This window comes from Sapajus apella, unplaced genomic scaffold (genome assembly GCF_009761245.1).
Source record: "Sapajus apella isolate SASKATOON/1434 unplaced genomic scaffold, GSC_monkey_1.0 scaffold4, whole genome shotgun sequence".
In the NCBI taxonomy this organism is placed as follows: Eukaryota; Metazoa; Chordata; class Mammalia; order Primates; family Cebidae; genus Sapajus; species Sapajus apella.
Window position 1 is genome coordinate 30,774,846 of NW_022436944.1, and position 21,718 is coordinate 30,796,563.

A 21,718-nucleotide genomic window follows, 5' to 3' on the forward strand; every position below is an offset into this window, starting at 1 on the left:
AGGGGGGAGGTGCTATGTACTTTTAAACAATCAGATCTCATGATAACACACTATCACAAGAATAGCACCAAAGGGAAAATCTGTCCCCATGACACACTAAGCTCCCACCCGGCTCCACCTCCAACAATGGGAATTAGGATTTGACATGAGATTTGGGTGGGGACACAGACCCAAATCATATCAGGAATAAAATCCTGTTATTTGCAACAACATGGTTGAATCTAGAGAACATTATGTTAAGTGCGATAAGCCAGGCACAGTCAGAACAAATACCATGTGATTTCACAAATATATGGAACCTAAAAATGTTTATCTCATAGAAGTAGAGAGTAAAATAGTGGTTGTCAGAGGCTGGGGAGAATATTGGAAATGGAAGAATGAGGAGAGGTAGGTCAATGGTTACAAAGTTATAGTTAGATAGAAGGAACAATTTCTGGTTTTCTATTGCTTTCTATCTATAGTAGGATGACTATAATAAACAATATGTATTGCATGTTTGCATATAGCTAGGAGAGATGGTTTTGAAAGTGTTCACTAAGAAATTATAAATATTTGGGTAAAGGATATGCTAATTGTACTAATTTGATCATTATACAGTGTATACATATATCAAAACATCACACTGTACCCCATACATATGTATAATTATTATGTGTCAATTAAAAACAAGATAAACCTTCAAGGAAAAGTTTTCCTGATTGATTTTTAGTGTGGTTAAGTGAGGGGGTCAACAGATGTTTCCTTCCCAGTGCAACTATAAAGCTGAATAAAACTATAAAAATACTAATTTCAGTCTACTGGAAAGTGACCAAAGCATTTATTTATGAAAACTACTGAGTCATGGTTAATAGCAGTAAACATCTATAATGTTTTCATCTGGGGTTGCTCCCATCTTCATTCCAGCTCTACTGGTGCAGTAGTTCCTCCAGGATAGGGTAGGAGAGGCCATGAAATCCAATTGTTTTGCTACCACTTCCAGAAGAGGCTTACTTGATTTGGAACTTTGTCTATTACAGTAGTATCTTGACATCAAGAAAATCCTAACATTTATATGGAAATATAAAGACCTAAAATGGCAAACCCAATTTTGAAAAAGAAGGACCAAATTGGAAAACTAATATTACCTGATTTCTAAGCTTAATGTAAAGTCACAATAATCAGCCGGTTGCGGTGGCTCATGCCTGTAATTACAGCACTTTGGGAGGCTGAGGTAGGCAGATCACCTGAGATCGGGGTTTGAGACCAGCCTGGCCAACATGATGGAACCCTGTCTCACTAAAAATACCAACAATTAGCCAGGTGTAATGGTGAGTGCCTGTAATCCCAGCTTCTCAGGAGGCTGAGACAGGAGAATCGCTTGAACCTGGGAGGTGGAGTTTGCAGTGAGCTGAGATTGCACCATCACACTTCAGCTTGGGCAACAAGAACAAAACTCCGTCTCAAAAAAAAAAAAAAAGTTTCAGTAATCAAGACAGTGTGGTATTGGTATAAGAACAGGCATGTAGATCAATGAAACAAAACTGAGACTTCTTACATTTATGGTCAATTGATTTTCAAAAAAAGGTATCAAGATAATTTAATGATGAAGGAATAGTCTTTCCAACAAATGGTACTAGGACAACTAAATATCCACCTGAAAAAATAAAAATGGACTTAGACACTTACCTTATACAATATACAAATTAACTGAAATGCTAAAAAATCTGAATATAGGAGATAAACTAGAAAACTTTTAAAAGAAATCACAAAAAATATTTGTGATATTGGGTTAGGCAAAGAGTTCTTGAATATAACATCAAAAACTTAAGGTAAACAAGAACAAAATGATAAATTAGACATCATTAAAGATGAAAACTATTTTGCACTTTACAACACACCATCAAGTAAAATAAAATAAAGAAAAAGAAAAATGCAAGGACAAGCCACAGACGTGGAGAAAATACTTGCATATAGTATATTTAATAAAGGATTTCTATCCATAATATATAAAGAACTCTTAAAACTTGATAATGAGAAAAGTCAACTAAAAAATGGAGAAAGACATAGGAATTTCACTAAAGAATAAGTGATTGCCAATTACATGAAAAAGTGATCAACATTATTAGTCAATAGGGGTGTACAAATTAAAAATTAAATGTGGTATCTCTATATAACCACTAGAATGGCTACAATCAAGGAAAATAGATGATTCGAAGTATTGGCCAGGGTGTGGAGAAAATGGAACACTCCTACATTGCTAGTGGGATATAAAGTGGTACAGCCTCTTTGGAAAAAACTTTGGCATTTTAAAAAAGTTAAATAGAAACATACCATATGAGCCAGCATTTCTATGCCTAGGAGTCTACTCATGAGAAATGAAAACATGTGTATACACAAAGACTTACATGAGAGCGTTCTTAGCAATATTATTCATAAAGCCTCTAACTGGAAACAACCCAAATGTCCATCTACTGGCTAAACACAATTTGGTTTATCCATACAATGGAATGCTATTCAGCAATGAAAAGGAGTGATGTATTGATACAAGCTACAACATGGATGAAACTCAAAAGCATTAAGTGAAATAAGCTAATTGCTAAAGACTTCATATTGTATGATTTCATTTGTATAAAATATGCAGTTAAGACAATTATATAGGCAGAAGGCTAATCAGTTGTTCTTTGGAGTAGCGGGAGGGTATAGAGATTGACTGCAAATGAGCCTGAAGGAATTTTGGGTGGTATTGAGACTGTTCTAAAACTAGGTTTTGATAATGCTATAAAGTTACTAAATATTATTAAAATGTACACATACAATGGGTAAATGGTATGGTATATAAATTATATCTCAACAAGGCTGCTTTTTTGAAAAATGGTTCCTGTCAAAGAGAAAATAGGGGTAGGGAAAATGAGATGGCGACATACAAAATGTATTTTGTAAGAGTCTCTATCCCAGCTAGATCAAATGTGTCATAATTTCAACTAGTCAAAGCAAGATCAAAAATCTATAAAGTCAAAGCCAGTCAGAAACAAAATTATTCTTGTTATTGAGACCTGAGATACATTTATTTTGCTTTGAATTAATTTTACTCATTTATTCATAAATATTCATTGTGTCTGTTATGTGCCAAGCACTATGTTAGGTTCTGGTTACATAGGAGTGAACAAAACAGTCATGGTTCCTGAACTCCTGGAGTTTTGGTCTAGTGGTTCTTCCTAGGTGTGGTTCCTATGCCTTTTGAAAACATAATTGAGATGTTACCATATGTTTAATTTAGTATTATGATTTTTTACTCTGTATAACGTTATAGGAATTTAGTCATATCTTTAAAATCTCTTCATAAACCTTATTTTTTTTGCTGTAACCTTTATCACAATATGCCTCTATGCTGAACATTTAACTTGTTTCCAATTTGTTGCCATTATCTATGATGCTCCAAAGAATTTTTTTTGCAATTGAGTATTTTCTTTCTTTTTTTCCAACTAGAATCTCAGAAGAGATATTATGGATCAGAGTTACAAATATTAAGATATTCATACCTATTGCCAAATTGTTTTCTGGAAAGATAGTTATCAGTTTGCAATCCTACTAGCAGGGTAGAGGGCTTGTTATCATCCAAGACATTGGGCTTGGATGGAGGATGAGCCAAAGCCCATGGGGTGGGTCGGTCACTCTTGTGGCTGTAGGCAGTGGGCCCTGGTCCTAGGCATTTAGTGGTCTCCTAGACACAAGGCACTGTGCTCTTGGAGCACAGATTCCTCAACAAGAGCAAAACTAATTCCTGGCTGAGCTCTGGCTTCTCTCAGGCTACAGAAAAATGGCTAGACTGACAACATCCAGGCCTCAGAATGAAGTTCAAAGTAGGGGAAGGTGAATGTATAGGGGAGAGAAGACTGTCAGAGACAGAAATGTTTATATTAAGCATAAGCAAGATGAAAAGAAATGACAGAGCAACTAGGCAGACATACTACAGGAAAATCAATTAGTCAAAAAGTCAGGCATGATATGGAAAAGTCAGGCATGGTATGGAAAAGTCCAGAACCCAATCTAGAAGAAACATAAATTGGGTGATAAAAGTGGCTTCCTCATGAATGTTTTCCTGTAGAGAATAAATTAGTAGAAATATAAATGTAATAAAACAAGAGCTCAAAGATGAGATGATAAAACAACAGAATGAGTTGTAAAAGGAGATTGCAGATCTAAGGAAATGAATTGAAATAAAGTAACATAAAATAGCAAGGAACAGAATAGACACAGCTAAAAACTGAATTAATGGTATGAAAGGAAAGCTAGAGATAATCACACTGAATGCAGAAGAAAAAGAAATTAAATAATTAGAAGAGAAAGAGAAACAAAGATGATTCAAAATAAGATAATTGACGTCCCTGCAGGAAAAAATCCAACAAAAGGACCGAGGAAGAATTCAGAGAAGACTCAGATCTGTAGTTAGGAAGGGTACCTTGCATGCCATGAAAAACAAACTCAGAATGACAGACATCAGGGATTTTTCTAGGTTGAATTATTAAACTTAAAGAATAAAGAAGGCATTCCTCAGGCATCTAGGTACAAAGTAGTCTCTGACAGTGGGAAAAATTAGCGCATCCTCAGATACACTATGGTAATTTTCTGTGTTCAAAGATAATGGAGCAATATTTATACAGTTCTGAGGCTTGGAGAGGCCTCAGAAAATTATATGCATCCAAGCAGTTGTCCGTGTATGAAGGCAACAGATAAGCAGTCTTAAATATGAAATAACAGTGGGAGTGGAGTGGTACATCTACAAAACCTGCTTACATAAAGCCAAAGCCCTTTGGTGATGAGATCAGGTTTGGCAAGGCTGTAAAAAGAGCCTGGTGTTGAGCAGTGAGTTCTTTAAATAAAGAACTACTGTTCTAGGCAAATTATGGTTGCAGAATAGAATGCTGCTATTATAAACTCTGGCAAGGCAAAGCCAATCTGGTTGGAAGGTGAGGAAGGGAAGGTGGAAGTGTGTAAGTATTATCCCCTCCATGCTTCTTGTAACAGCGAGTTAGTCAACTACTTAAAATTCTACTTAAAAAAATATAGCTGCAACTTCCTAATAGTTTTCATAATATTTTCTTTTTTTTAACCTTAGAGTAATTTGTAAGTAGTAATATCTCTTAGGGATGGAGAAATATTTATTTGATATACTATAAATCTTACAAATTCTCTTTTTTTCTCTTCTGTTACATTCAAGAAAAAAATTAAATTTGCAAATAGCATTTATAAGATTATCTCAGTTTTAGAAATCTCTCTGTCCCTCTCATCTTTTCCACCCTCTCTTTCTATCCTAATGTCTGCATAAGTATCAAAGGGAGTCTGCAGGAAGATCACAAAATGTTAACCCTGATCATTTCTGATATATAAGAATTCTTATGATTTGATTTGTACTTTTCTGTGTATCTTACATTTTAAAAATAACGTCTGTAAATGATAACATTTATTATTGTCCCAAAATGTTATACGTGCTCTTTGCAGAACATTTGAAACATAGAGAAGAAAAGGAAAAACATACATAAGAAAAGGAAAAACCTGCCATCCAGATATATTTGCTGTTGGTGGCTCCTAATGACCAATGCTTCTGGGTATCCATGCCCTTGTGTAGCCCCCTCCAACAATGACTCTGAGCTTGGCCATGTATGATAGGTAAGTTTATGCACCAACTTGACTAGGCAACGGTGCCTGGTTGTTTGGTCAAACGCTAGTCTAGATGTTTTTGTGAAGGGATTTTCTAAATGTGATTAACATTTAAATCAGTAGACTTTTAGTAAAACAGATTACCTATCACAAATTACCATTATCCGATCAATTGAAGGTCTTAAGAACAAAGACTGAGGTTTTCCTAGGAAGAAATAATTCCTTCAATATTATAACATAGATGCCCTGCTTGAGTTTCCAGCCCGTTGCCCTGAGGAATTCAGACTCAAGACTACAACATCTATGAGTGAGGTCATGTGGTATTTGCCTTTCTGTGTCTGGCTTATATCACTTAACACTATACCCTCCAGGTTCATACATGTTGTGGTGAATTTCAGGATTTCACTCTTTCTTATGGCTGAATAGTATTCCATTGTGTATATATACACCACATTTTCTTTTTTTTTTCATATTATACTTTAAGTTCTGGGGTACATGTGCAGAACATGCAGGTTTGTTACATCAGTATACACGTGCCATGGTGGTTTGCTGCATCCATCCCTCCATCATCTACCTGAGGCATTTCTCCTAATGTTAGCCCTCCCCAATCCCCCCACCCCGCTGCTATCCCTCCCCTAGCCCCTCCACCCCCTAACAGGCCCTGGTGTGTGATGTTCCCCTCCCTGTGTCCATATACCACATTTTCTTTATCCATTCATTTATTATTGGACACTAAAAGAAAAAGTTGATATTACAGACAGAGCAGAACAGTGATTACCAGAAACTGGGAGGGGCAAGAAGAGGGGAGGATGGGGAGATGTTGGTCTATTGGTACAAAATTACGATTAGGTAGGAGGAATAGGTTCTGGTGTTCTATTGCACAGTAGAGTGATGAGGCTTAACAGTAAGATATGGAATGTTGTAAAATAGCCGGAAGTGAGGCTTTTGAATGTTATCACCACAAGGAAATGATGAGTGCATGAGGTGATGGTAATGCCAAATACTGTGATTTGATCATTATACAACACATACATGTATCAAAACATCAAATTTCACCCCATAAAAGTGTACAATTACAATGTGTCAATTAAAAAAAACAAGACTGCACCATAACCCTTATCTAAATTTTCAGCCTGTGGGGCCTATCCTATGGATTTTAGACTTGGCAACCCCCACAATTATATGAGCCAATTTGTGTGAAGAGGTCTGGCTGCCCTTCTGGAAAGACCATGGAGAGAGAGAGTGAGAGTGAGAGCCAGCAAGAGAGATAAAAAGACAGAGACAGAGGAAGAGAAGGAGGAGGAGAAGGAGAAGGAAAGGAGATATTCATGCAGTCCCTAGCTGTTCCAGCCATCCTAGTTGAGGGGCCAGACCTGTGAGTGAAGCCCTCTTTGGTTTCTAGCCTCAGTCAAGCTACCAAGCGATAGCAACTGCATAGGTGTCCCCAGGAGACATCAGCAGAACTATCTAGATTGCAGAATCATGAACAAATTAAAGGTTATTTTTTTAAGCTACTAATTTCCGAGGAGGTCTGTTATTCACCAATAGATAACTTATGTAAGTTCCATTACCATTTTGGCACATGGACTTTTAGTTTTTTAATATACCTTAAAAATTTTAATAAAATTGGGTTTATACTGTACACTTTTACAACATGCCTTTTTCAGTATATTATGGGCAGTTTCCCATGTTACCAAAAGTTCTTAAACCTCATTTTTAGCTGATACAGAGTTTTTGATTATTTCCTATTGTTGCACATTTGGATGGTTTCTAATATTTTGCTATTATAGACAACATTATGATAAATGCTCTTGTACACATTTACAGAACCACCCAGATAAGCAGCTTCTGAATTTCAGATTCACAGAAACTGTGTAAGATAATAAATATTTATTATTTTAAGCCACTAAGTAACGGAATAAATTGCTATGCAGCAATAAGTAGCTAATACTGGCCCCCTTGGGACTTTTGAATTTTTTAATCTTTAAAGCAGAAAAACCTATCACAGGTTTGGTTTCTTGTTAACCCAACCGTCAGAACGGACTAACTCTACCTTCCCCTTCCCACCATACCAGTGTTTCTGAGAGGGAAAATTTGAACAATTTACACCGCATAGGTACTTCCTGGGCCTTTTTCTTCACAACAGTGTTTTTGCTGTCCTCATATCTGACAACTCATCAGTATATACTGGAGCTCCAGCCCTAGTTTTTTCCTGCGTTGACATCAGGTTCATATTTCCAAATGCTGATCTCCTATCATTTCCTTTTGGATATTCCTCAAGGTGTCCAAAATGAAGTTTATCATCTCTTGCTATAATTCTTTCCTCCTTTCTTATTTACCTTGATTGAGAGGTATGGTTAGGTTGGGTAAAAAGTGGAGATGTGACACTGTATTAGTTATCTATTGCTGCATAACAACTTACCCCACAGCTTTGTGTCTTAAAACAACAAATATTTCTTATCTCACACAACGCAGCTTCTGAGAGTTAGGCATTTGGGTTTGGATACCTGGGTGGTTTTGGCTCAGAGGGTTTTATGAAGTTAATGTCAAGATACGGCCTGGGACTCACTCATACAGCTGTGGGCTGGAGGCCTCAGGTTTCGGCTGGCTTTTGGAAGGAGGCCTTTATTTCTCACCACATAGACCTCATCGTAGAGCTGCTTGAGGATCCTCACAATATGGCAGCTGGCTTTTCCAAGTGAGTGATCCAAGTGAGAAAGAAAGGCAGAAATCACAACAGCTTTGATAACCTAGCCTTGAAAGTCACCTGCTGTCATTTTTCTCATATTCTTTTTGTCATACAGACCAACCTTGAAACAATGTGAGAGTGTATTTTGCACAAGCTATGCATATTGGGGTGCAGTAGGGTTAGTGGGAGCCATTTTGGGGACTGGCCAACAGTTCTTATGCCAATGCACTGGAATTAGGATAATGGCTATAAGGATGTCATATGGGGCTTTCAGGTCACTTGCCCCAAGAAAAAGTATTTGGAGCCAGATCACTTAATTGAGATGGGATGAAATGAGAAGAGGAAACCGGAAAGACACCTAGAGTGGTATGAAGGGGCAAAGTTAGCAACTTTGTATATTTAACCTGAATGTGTATGGTATATATGAATATTCCTTGTACAAAGGCACAGATGGAAAACAACCCAAAATATTAAGAAGCATCTGTAACCTTGGCTGTCACTACTGCAGGGACCAGCTCTTCTCTCACCTAACTGTAATTCATCCTTACTCAGTTCATATCTATGTCCTGCCTCTGTCTGGACATTCCCCTTGTTGCTCCCTGTAACTCATGAGACACAAATTTTTAGTGCAAGTAATTCACTTAAGAAGTGATCTATGAGACAGTGGCAGGAGACTGGGGAAGTGCCGTGGTAAGAGACAGGAATGTAAAGGCAGTGGAGGAAGCACATTATTCCTATGGGAACTGACTTAATCCCTCTGGGGAACTCTGGGAAATAGTGCCCACCTGTCCTCTGAGTTATTCTACCTGTGGAATGAGGTCCTAGAATATCCACTAATTTCCATCAGCCATTAGTAGAGGACTGCCCCCAAGAAAGATTAACCCTTTGGCACTTCTGGCCTGCTACTCCAGCAGGCAGAGCTCACGTGGCAGCTGAAGGAAACCCTTAGGCTCAGAGTTGCCGGGAATGGCAGTTGGAAGTTGGAAGTTGGAAGTTGCAAGTTGGGTCTTCAGGGACTTGTTAAGTGCCAAGGAGATATGGAAGAGGCACCAATAATATTTTTTTATGAGTACCTTTAGAATTCAAGTTAGGCATCCCCTCCCATGAAAAGTTCTCTTCGGCCCCCTAGTTTTCCTCCTGCAGTGGGCTGGGTATTCTTCTGCTTTGCTCCCATCCCATGGGACCTTCATTGTATTGTAACTGTCTGCATCTCTCCCATTAAACTCTGAGCTTTCTGAAGATGCAGACCAAGTCTTCCATCTCAGCATCCCTGGGTGCTTAGAAAAAGACCTGGCCTAGAATCTGGTATATACTGGGTTCTCAATAAATTTTGAATGAATGAATGAATGAATAAATGAATGGGTGAAGAATTCTCTTCATCATTTGGGATAGCATTGGTAATCTTCTATATGTTCCTGTATCTAAAAGTTTTCACATAAATTATTACCATTTCTACTCTTGCAGGTTTGTTTTTTTAATGGGAATCCTTTCCTACAGAGGGGTCTTCCAGGTGCAGGAAAAGCATTAACATGTTAATGGTGTACCCACTGAAACACCAGGCCCTGGGTGGTTCAATGCTGCTTATCCTCCTGGGGTTCTGGAGAAAAGCTGGGAAGGGAAGTGAGTGGCCGTCACACAGCAGCTTTCTGCCCCCAAAATCCTCATGTGAGGCAAGGCTGAAGGAGGAGGAATGGCAAGGTTTCTGCAAAGATCAAGAGCCACCCCAGAGATCCCGTCTAGCCTCACATTAGGTAGTCATGATTTGCTCATTGTCACAGCCACTTAGCACTCCAGGAAGAATGCATTGTTTGTGAATAGAGAGCGGTAGTGATGATTTGGCTCTTATTATGGATAAGAATTGTGTTTGCTGTCGGTGCTGCCCGGGCTTATTTGGGAGCTTTGTCACCATTGCTATAATTTTAAATATTTTAATTAATGATACTCTGTTGCACTCTTGCCTTGAGGCTCCTTAAGCAAAATGAGCAATTAAAAAAAAAAGCCCACAAAAAGTAAATGAATGAAAATAAAAGGAAGGGCATCTAAAAAATCATTCTGTTTCTGCGATGTTTCAGGCTTGAAAAATCTATCTGCTGCAGGCAAGAGAAAATTCTCACTGCTTCTGCCTGTTATCTTTGCTCCCATAGCCATCCATCTCCTGGAGCTGCTGATTGGCATGGAACATACATAAAGTATCATCAGAAATGACAGGAAATGAGGAAAAGGCCAAAACAGAGGCCTGACGATCCAGCAGAACTTGGAGACTCATGCTCTTAAAAGCATTTCATCATCAACCATTATTATTGCCATCAATTATTTTCATACTTTCCCAATATTGTAGATATCATTGAGGAGATACAAAAGAATTCATCCCTACCTTTAAGGTCTTTCACTTTGGTGTCTAGGAATGGTTCTGGCAGGGTAATCACAAGACCCAGAATGTTCTGTGGGATGCACAAGAGTCAGCCCCAGTAGAGTAGGGTAATCTTTTGAAATGTTAATGTTTTGTTTTCGAATGTAGAAGATATGAAGGACTATAGGCAAAACTTCCCCTTGTATCTCATCACAAGGGTTCTCTGGGCCAGGTCAGAATTCCAAACTCAGGGACACATGGGCCTGCACGACTTCAACCTCCAGTGCGTTTGAAAGGGATGTGAACTAGTAGACAATATTTAGAAACAAAGACATCAAACATGAAAATTTGATTTTCAGTCTCTCGAAAGTTTAGATTTGCCAGCCTCAGTCCACATGCTAACGCTGGGCTGGAGCCAGTGGTGGCTGCTCTGTGACATGCTGGACCTGGCTCGCTCTGGCTTTTGAGAGAGATTTTTGTGCATGTCTTCTCAATTCTGTGTTTAGCAACTTTACATTGGTAGGGTGAGATCATTGAAATCAGCCATGGTGAGAGTATTAATAACATGAAAATGCTGTAAGTCAGATTTTTTTTCTCTTGGTAAGCCGGTTAAACGTTTACCAGCACACCACTGTGGTCATCCCTTTGGATGGGTGTGTTGCGTATTCATTCCTCATACCTATAGCTTGCCATCATCTCCGTATAATAAGGCTGAGTTGCCCACCTTGTCTCCTTGGTTTATATTCTGGGTTTAGGATCCTCTTACACTATTTCTTTACATTTAAGGGGGTCTCTGTGAAGAAAAATCCCTCACATCAGTCCTTTGTTAGGAAAGAGAGGCTCGTCAAGAAAAAGGCTCTGAAGTGGAGAAAGGGAGGGTGGTCCTTCTGCCTGGAGAGGGGCCTGGCTTCCTCTCTGGGATGAAAGAGTTCTGTGTGCCAGAGACAGGAAGAGTTCATTCTGGGAGGTGAGAGATGGGAGACATGCATTTCTGTGTGGCAGACATCCAGCCCCTAATGCAGTGTCCCAGTTTTATGCCCATGGGGGTGGACCTGGGTACTGTGGCCTCAGGACATGGGCCCCTGTTATAACAGGCAAGGGTACAGGGAAGTCCCATGGTTCTGAGCAGACCACCTGTGCTCTGGGGCTGGGAGTATGGGTGGGATACCCACTAGCACAGCCGACTTCATGGGCATGTGACCTGTGCAGTGGCATAGGGCCTCCTGGTTGGTTTTATGCTCTGTTGTCATCATCTTGAAATTCTTCATACTTTTTGAACAAAGGGCCCTGCATTTTTATTCTATACTGGGCTCTATAAATTAGATAGTTTATCCATTCCACTAAGAACTGAACAACTGTGGAGCCTTAATAAGTAAGCAACAAGGCAGGGGTCCCAGGTAGGGACCTGAGTGACTGCTAATCACAGACAACCCGCTGGCACAACCTCCTGTTCCAAAATACCTCATTCTGCCTGTAGCTCCAGCAGTAGTACCTTATCTGTACACCGTATCTGCATGTAGCCCCTCCAGCACGACCCTATAAAACTTCCCTCCAGCCCCTGCCTGTTGGCAGACAGTCCCTTCTGTGCTGGGCTGCCCATTACTTTCTTGCCATATATCTTTGTACTTTCTCTAGTAAATCAGCTGTCTTTACCCATAACTGTCTTGGTAAGTTCTTTTATCATCTGCAGTGCTGGCCCCAGCCAGTTGCACCTACAACAACAAGAACAAGAGATCTGCCTCAATTGTTCTGGTCTGCATGAATTTTCACAGGACTTCCGGGGTGATCCCAAGAAGTGGGGCAAGGGATCTCCTAACATTTTCCATCAACCCCTGTAGCTGGGGCTGACCCACATTAATGTGGCGAGAAACACTAAGAAACATGTTATTTCTTAGATGGGTGCAGAGCTGTCCTGCCTGTTGCACTAGATTCTTTTTTTCTTTTTTAGCCCTTGGATGCTGGGGGCTAAACTAGGGGTACAGTGCTTAAGTTTGGCAATATAGGAGTGAATATGACAAGGCCTCTGCCCAAAGGAAGCTCTGAGTCTAGAGGGAGACATGCAGAGGTAATCCTATTCTCTTACCGCATATAGCACATTAGATCTGAACTCTAAAAAGGGCCAAGGGGAAGCAGAAGCAGGAACAATTGATTCTGTGTAAATAGGATCAGGAGAGTTAGTGGCAAGGCCCTGAAGGCAAATAAGAGTGCTCTGGGTGAAGAGGGTAGGGAGGTGCAGGCTTGATGCTTGATAGAATCCTCTTGCTTAGGAGTCTGCTGTCTTTTGATGGGGCTGCAGCTTTTAGTAATGTCAGATTCATCTAGCAGCTTTGTATACACTTCAGTAACTAGCCAGTATTGTGGCCATAAAACCATTCTGGGTCCTGGTTCAAATGACCACTTGGTAACCAGGTCTTTTCTTGATTATGTGGTGGAATAATGTTTGGAAATACTAGCAGGTATGTTTTTCGTAGCACATCCCTTACCTGGGAACTTTTGGGGCAGCTGGAACCTGAAGCATCTTTGCCTCAGGTAAGGCAAATGGCAGCAAAAACATTGGCCAGGTTTTGGTTATAAAACGCTGAGACTGTGAAGGGATCACTGCCTTCAACTGACTGTTCTTCTGCCCTCATCCCAGGATACACTGAAGAGGGGTAACCACAGAGCCCTGTTATTGGGACCTTTACCCTCTTTTCACTCCCATTTACCTTAAAGGAATAGTGAAGTCAGAGAGAGTCACAAATGGGCTTTCTGTACACTAGTATTGGATAGGATTTCCCCAGACTGGAGGAAGGGAGAGCTGAGGGTAAATGGGATTAAAAAGAGGGTGAAGGTCCCAAGAACATAGGGCTCTGTGGTTATCCTTCTTCAGTGTATCCTGGGAAGAGGACAGAACAGTCAGTTGAAGGCAGTGATCCTCAACCCTATTAAAACTAACAACTCCTTTATGTAGTAAATATTTTATGAACTTCTCTTTACTATCCTGAAGTGAAATGAAATTCATGGGTAATACTACTCCCATAATTGTGACAACCAATTAACATGTCCACAAATTTGCAAAATATCCCATGGGGGATGGGAACAGTCCTTGTTGAGAATTACTGGTTTAGGGGTTTTCTTTCCTTGCTAGGAACTGGGGAAGTGCAAGACCTAAAACTGGAAGTTGCTGTGTGGTGGGGTGTAAAGGGCCTAGAGTAGCCTGGAAGAGAATATCCATTTCTGAGAGTGCTTGGGAATCTAGAGAGAGAGAGAGAGAGAGAGAGAGAGGAGAGAGGGAGAGAAAGGAAGAGGGACAGGGTGTCTTGGGTATCACTGTGAAGTGGATGTGACAGAGGGGTGGGAGGTAGCAGAGGTCATATCCAAAGGAGGCTTGTGGGTGTGAAGAATGGCCCAGCAGTGACTTGCATAATCTGATAACACAAATCAGTAGTGAAGACATTTTAACAGATGTCAGCAAGATGTATAGCTGCACCCTAGCCTCACCTTGCCCAAAGCTCACTGATAGAAAGTCATAATTCTTTTGCACTTGGAGTTCATGGACCAACAACATTCTTACTTCTTACAATTATTTCAGAAGAATCCTGCACTTGTCTGAGTTCAGTCTTCCTCCTACCTCCCTAATGTGGAGGTATAACCATGGTGTAGGATCTGCTGCTTAAACACAAGTCTCTGCTGCTTAAAATTCAACTATGCCCATGTATTGAAAGGCAAAGATTCTGGTCCCATCTAAAGATAATCTGTGGGTTTTATGAAACAGAGAAGAGAGCTCAAGTGTAGATCCCTGGAAGGTAAAAAATAACTGTCCCTTCAGGGGACAATCATCACATAATTTTATTTTCCATCTTTGCTAGGAAATGAGGATTGTGGTGTTGGTGGTGAATATATTTACTCAAATAACAAGAGAATGGGATTCGCAGAGGGAAAACCCTTGATTTAAATCTTGGTTTCATTGTTCAGGCCAGGCCATTCATTTAACTTGTTTTGAACTCAGTTTCTTCATCTGTAGAATGGATGTGAGAATCAGATGTGGAAATGTTTAGAAAGCCTTTTTGCCATCTGTAATATCACGGTTTCTAATATTGTCACGACATTCATATCAGGATTGACTAATTTTTGCCAATCAGTGACCAGACAGGGTAAATAGATTTCCTTTGGACTCAATGAATTCTGCCTCAGATGGCCACTACTTAAGAGTTCTTTGATTGATACTTGAAGTGGAAAATGTTTCTGTGAAAGCAATTTAATTATGCTGTGATAGATTTTGTTACATAGATGAGTGAAATGTAAACTACTAATTGCATATAGACTATATTTGTAGGAGTTTTAATTTTGAGCATGATTTCCTTCACATTTGTTCTTAATTTTATAAATGGAGATGTGTTTGTTAAAGGTTTATTTGAGACACATTCTTTCATCCATCCATCCATCCAACCACTAAAAACATACTTGTTGAAGTGTTTACTTTGTACAAGTCCCTGGGAGGGGTGCTGTGAGGATTCAATGGTGAATCAGGTCTAGACACTCATGTGGAGATTGAGTGTCAACATCCTGGACTTTTAACTGCTTGCTTTTTCTATTTTTAATGCTACTTCTTGCACCTTCACTAAAGGATGTATACTTTATTTAGTTCAGTTATCTTATTGATATTTACCGACCTGTTTTTTGGGGGAGGAGGGATGGAATAATTATTTATTTGCCTGTTGCTTGGGCTGAAAAAACCAGGTTATGTTAGAGTGATATCAAGAAGACCACATCTCCAGAAGCCAATTGAGTGATCATGTCAAGATATATCCTATTTCTCCATTTTATAGTATTTAACAAAATAAAATTAAGAATTCAAAAAAACATCCAAGTATTAGCATATATACTCCTGGGGAGGGGAAGATCTTCTTATGGAAATCAGAAAAATGGAAATTGAAAAAATGGAATGCCATTTTTACTCAATGGATTGGCAAAACATAAATGATTGATGATTGCCAAAGCTTGAGGTGGCATAGGACAAATCCGTTCTTTCATTTATTGTTTGTAGGTATGTGAGTGGCAAACCCCTTATTGGAAAGTAATTTGAACATATTTTAAAAAATAACAATGCACATATCTTTTGATATAATTTCATTATTTCAGAGAAATAAGGTAGTAATACATAAAAGAAATATACAGGATGGCCGTTTAGGAACAGCTCAGGATTGCAGCTCCCAGTGAAAGTGCAGAGGGTGAGGGGAAGCCGCATTTCCAGACAGATTTTTATTGCCCACAGACCAGGAGATTCCCAGGCGGAGGAGCCCCATGGGTCGCCAGCGACTGTTTTGGCCGGTGCAGCAGTTTCACGGCTATTTTGGCCTGCACAGCTGCTTTGCGGCGCCCTGGCATGGCAGTTCTCCGTACAAAATACACTGGTCCGGGGTAAAAAGGAATGAACAAAGTCTCCAAGAAATGTGGAACTATGTGAAAAGACCTAATCTACGTTTGATAGGTGTACCAGATGTGATGAAGAGAATGAATCCAAGCTGGAAAATACTCTTCATGATATTATCCAGGAAAACTTCCCCAACCTAGCAAGGCAGGCCAATATTCAAGTCCAGGAAATACAGGGAACACCACAAAAATATTCCTCAAGAAGAGCAACCCCAAGGCACATAATCGTCAGATTCACCAGGGTTGAAATGAAGGAGAAAATGCTAACGGCAGCCAGAGAGAAAGGTCAGGTTACCCACAAAGGGAAGCCCATCAGACTCACAGTAGATCTCTAAGCAGAAACCCTACAAGCCAGAAGAGAGTGGGGGCCAATATTCAACATCCTTAAAGAAAAGAACTTTCAACCCAGAATCTCCTATCCAGCCAAACTAAGCTTCATAAGTGAAGGAAAAATAAAATCCTTTGCGAACAAGCAAGTACTCAGAGATTTCATCACCACCAGGCCTGCTTTACAGGAGCTCCTGAAAGAGGCTGTACACATAGGAAGGAACAACCAGTACCAGCCACTCCAAAAATAAACCAAATGGTAAAGAGCATCAACACAATGAAGAATCTATATCAACTGATGGGCAAAACAGCCAGCTAGCATCAAAATGGCAGTATCAAATTCACACATAACAATATTAACCCTAAATGTAAATGGACTAAATGCCCCAATCAAAAGGCACAGACTGGCAAATTGGATTAAAAAGCCAAAACCCATCAGTGTGCTGTATCCAGGAAACCCATCTTACATGCAAGGATACACAAAGGCTCAAAATAAAGGGATGGAGGAAGATTTACCAAGCAAATGAAGAGCAAAAAAAAAAAAAAGAAAAAAAAAAAAAGCAGGAGTTGCAATTCTCATCTCTGATAAAACAGACTTTAAAGCAACAAACATCAGAAGAGACAAAGAGGGACATTACATAATGGTAAAAGGATCAATGCAACAAGAAGAGCTAACAATCCTAAATATATACACACCCAATACAGGAGCACCCAGATACATAAGGCAAGTTCTTAATGACTTACAAAGAGACTTAGACTCCCACACAATAATAGTGGGAGACTTTAACACCCCATTGTCAATATTAGATCAACCAGACAGAAAATTAACAAGGATATTCAGGACTTGAAATCAGACCTGGAACAAGCAAACCTAATAGACATTTACAGAACTCTCCACCCCAAATCCACAGAATATACATTCTTTTCAGCACCACATCACACCTACTCTAAAATTGACCACATAATTGGAAGCAAATCACTCCTCAGCAAATGCAAAAGAATGGAAATCATTAACGAAGAGTCTCTCAGACCATGGTGCAATCTAGTTAGAACTCAGAATTCAAAAACTAACTCAGAACCACACAGCCTCATGGAAACTGAACAACTTGCTCTTGAATGTTGACTGGATAAACAATGAAATGAAGGCAGAAATAAAGACGTTCTTTGAAACCAGCAAGAATGAAGACACAACATACCAGAATCTCTGGGACACATTTAAAGCAGTCTCTAGAGGAAAATATATAGCAATGAGTGCCCACATGAGAAGAAGGGAGAGATCTAAAATTGACACCCTATCATCTAAATTGAAAGAGTTAGAGGAGCAAGATCAAAAAAATTCAAAACCTATCAGAAGACAGGAAATAACTAAGATCAGAGCAGAACTGAAGGAGGCAGAGACACAAAAAACCCTTCAAAAAATCGATAAATCCAGGAGCTGGTTTTTCAAAAAGATCAACAAAATAGACAGACCACTAGCCACATTAATGAAAAAGAAAAGAGAGAATAACCAAATTGATGCAATAAAAAAGGATAAAGGGGATATCACCACAGATTCCACAGAAATTCAAATCATCATCAGAGATTATTACAAACAACTCTATGCACATAATCTAGTAAACCTGGAAGAAATGAATAAATTCCTGGAAACTTGCCTCCTCCCAAGCCTAAACCAGGAAGAAGTCAAAATCCTGAATAGACCAATAACAAGGTCTGAAGTTGAGGCAGCAATTAAGAGCCTACCACCCAAAAAAAAGCCCAGGTCCAGATGCGTTCACAGCCAAATTCTACCAGAAATACAAAGAGGAGCTGGTACCATTCCTTCTGAAACTATTCCAAATAATCCAAAAAGGGGGAATCCTTCCCAAATCATTTTATGAGACCAACATCATCCTGATTCCAAAACCCGGCAGAGACTCAACAAGAAAAGAAAACTTCAGGCCAATATCGATGATGAACATAGATGCAAAAATCTTCAATAAAATACTGGCAAGCTGATTGCTACAGCACATCAAAAAACTTATCCACCATGATCAAGTAGGATTCATCCCAGGGATGCAAGTCTGGTTCAACATACGCAAGTCCATAAACGTAACTCACCACATAAACAGAACCAAAGACAAAAACCACATGATTATCTCAATTGATGCAGAGAAGGCCTTTGACAAAATTCAACAGCCCTTTATGCTAAAAACTCTCAATAAACTAGGTATTGATGGAACGTATCTCAAAATAATAAAAGCTGTTTATGACAAACCAACAGCCAATATGATACTGAATGGGCAAAAACTGGAAGCATTCCCTTTGAAATCTGACACAAGACAAGAGTGCCCTCTCTCACCACTCCTATTCAGTATAGTACTGGAAGTTCTAGCCAGAGCAATCAGGCAAGAAAAAGAAATAAAGGGTATTCAAATAGGAAAGGAGGAAGTCAAATTGTCTCTATTTGCAGATGACATGATTGTATATCTAGAAGACCCCATCGCCTCAGCCCAAAATCTCCTGAAACTGATAAGCAACTTCAGCAAAGTCTCAGGATACAAAATCAATGTGCAAAAATCACAAGCATTCCTATACACCAATAACAGACTTGAAGAGAGCCAAACCAAGAATGAACTGCCATTCACAATTGCTACAAAGAGAATAAAATACCTAGGAATACAGCTAACAAGGAACGTAAAGGACCTCTTCAAGGAGAACTACAAACCACTGCTCAAGGAAATAAGAGAGGACACAAACAGATGGAGAAACATTCCATGTTCATGGTTAGGAAGAATCAATATCGTGAAAATGGCCATACTGCCCAAAGTAATTTACAGATTCAACACTATCCCCATCAAGCTACCAATGACATTCTTCACAGAACTGGAAAAAAACACCTTAAACTTCATTTGGAACCAAAAGAGAGCCCGCATAGTCAAGTCAATTCTAAGCAAAAAGAACAAAGCAGGAGGCATCACACTACTGGACTTCAAACTATACTACAAGGCTACAGTAATCAAAACAGCATGGTACTGGTACCAAAACAGAGATATAGACCAATGGAACAGAACAGAGGCCTCGGAGGCAACACAACATATCTGCAACCATCCGATCTTTGACAAACCTGACAAAAACAAGCAATGGGGAAAGGATTCCCTGTTTAATAAATGGTGTTGGGAAAACTGGCTAGCTACGTGCAAAAAGCGGAAACTGGACCCTTTCCTGACACCTTACACTAAAATTAACTCTAGATGGATTAAAGAGTTAAACTTAAGACCTAACACCATAAAAACCCTAGAAGAAAATCTAGGCAAAATCATTCAGGACATAGGCGTAGGCAAGGACTTCATGACCAAAACACCAAAAGCATTGGCAACAAAAGCCAAAATAGACAAATGGAACCTAATCAAACTCCACAGCTTCTGCACAGCAAAAGAAACAGTCATTAGAGTGAATTGGCAATCAACAGAATGGGAAAAAATTTTTGCAGTTTACCCATCTGACAAAGGGCTGATATCCAGAATTTACAAAGAACTAAAACAGCTTTACAAGAAAAAAACAAACAAGCCCATTCAAAAGTGGGCAAAGGATATGAACAGACACTTTACAAAAGAAGACATACATGAGGCCAACAAACATATGAAGAAATGCTCATCATCACTGGTTATTAGAGAAATGCAAATCGAAACTACATTGAGATACCATCTCACACCAGTTAGAATGGTGATCATTAAAAAATCTGGAGACAACAGCTGCTGGAGAGGATGTGGAGAAATAGGAATACTTTTACACTGTTGGTGGGAGTGTAAATTAGTTCAACCATTGTGGAAGACAGTGTGGCAATTCCTCAAGGACCTAGAAATAGAAATTCCATTTGACCCAGCAATCCTATTACTGGTTATATATCCAAAGGATTATAAATCGTTCTACTATAAGGACGCATGCACACAAATGTTCATTGCAGCACAGTTTACAATAGCAAAGACCTGGAACCAACCCAAATGCCCATCGATGATAGACTGGACAGGGAAAATGTGGCACATATACACCATGGAATATTACACAGCCATCAAAAACAATAAGTTCGTGTCCTTTGTAGGGACATGGATGAACCTGGAAGCCATCATTCTCAGCAAACTGACACAGGAGCAGAAAATCAAACACTGCATGTTCTCACTCATAGGCGGGTGTTGAACAATGAGAACACATGGACACAGGGAGGGGAGCACTACACACTGGGGTCTGTTGGAGTGAAATAGGGAGGAATGGCAGGGGGTGCGGAATTGGTGCGGGGGATGGCATGGGGAGAAATGCCAGATATAGGTGAGGGAGAAGTCAGCAAATCCCACTGCCATGTGTATACCTATGCAACAATCTTGCATGTTCTTCACATGTACCCCAAAACCTAAAATGCAATTAAAAAAAAAAGAAATGTACAAAGGTAGTTATTGCAGTCGTGATTATAAAAGAATAAAGAGTGAGGCCAGGCATGGTGGCTCACGACTCTATCCCAGCACTTTGGGAGGCCGAGGCAGGCAGATCAGGAGGTCAAGAGATCAAGATCATCTTGGCCAACATGGTGAAACCTGGTCTCTACTTAAAATACAAAAATTAGCTGGGCGTGGTGGCGCGTGCCTCTAGTCCCAGCTCCTCAGGAGGCTGAGGTATGAGAATTGCTTGAACCCGGGAGGTGGAGGTTGCAGTGAGCCAAGATCACGCACTGCACTGCAGCCTGGCAACAGAGCAAGACTCTGTCTTTAAAAAAAAAAAGATTGTGAGTTGGAGAACATGAATGTTCATCATTTCAGGGATGACTGAATAACTTACAATACATTTACAGTATAGTATATTATAATGCCAGTAAAAAGCATGACTTGGATTTATATTTATTGACTTGAATAGATGTCTATTATAGGGAAAAATTAAGTGTATATTGTTGAAATAACTGTCAACAGTTATTTGACAGCTGAGCCTAAAAAAAGTTATGGAAAGGATAACCTTAAGCTACTGACACTGGTTACCTGAAGGGAGAGAATTTGAAGGTAGGGGGAATTAATTGGCTTTTAAAAAAGTTCTGTTTTGTTTGAGTGTTATTAGTAATACCTTCATGATTAATGATTCAATTGAGATAGAATTGAAGTTAAAAAAGAAACAAAAAAAGAGAAAGAGAGAAAAAGAAAGAAATAAAGAAAGAGCATTAACCTTTTAGATTTCAGACCTCACGGGAGAGGAAAAAATAGATTTTTGGGCCATGCCCTGTGACTTATGCCTGTAATCCCAGAACTTTGGAAGGCTGAGGAGGGAGAATTAATTGAGGCCAGGAG

The 21,718-nt window shown here is 39.5% G+C and overlaps 1 long non-coding RNA gene across 1 annotated transcript; it reads right to left on the bottom strand.

Annotated features, from left to right (window-relative positions):
- Positions 1–3,606: 3,606 nt before the first annotated feature.
- On the bottom strand, positions 3,607–20,098 carry LOC116541564. The gene is made up of 3 exons (XR_004264862.1): positions 20,087–20,098; positions 18,005–18,010; positions 3,607–4,178 (listed from the first exon to the last, which is right to left on the bottom strand). It is a non-coding gene; the product is annotated as an uncharacterized LOC116541564 (long non-coding RNA).
- Between the last annotated feature and the right edge of the window lie 1,620 nt (positions 20,099–21,718).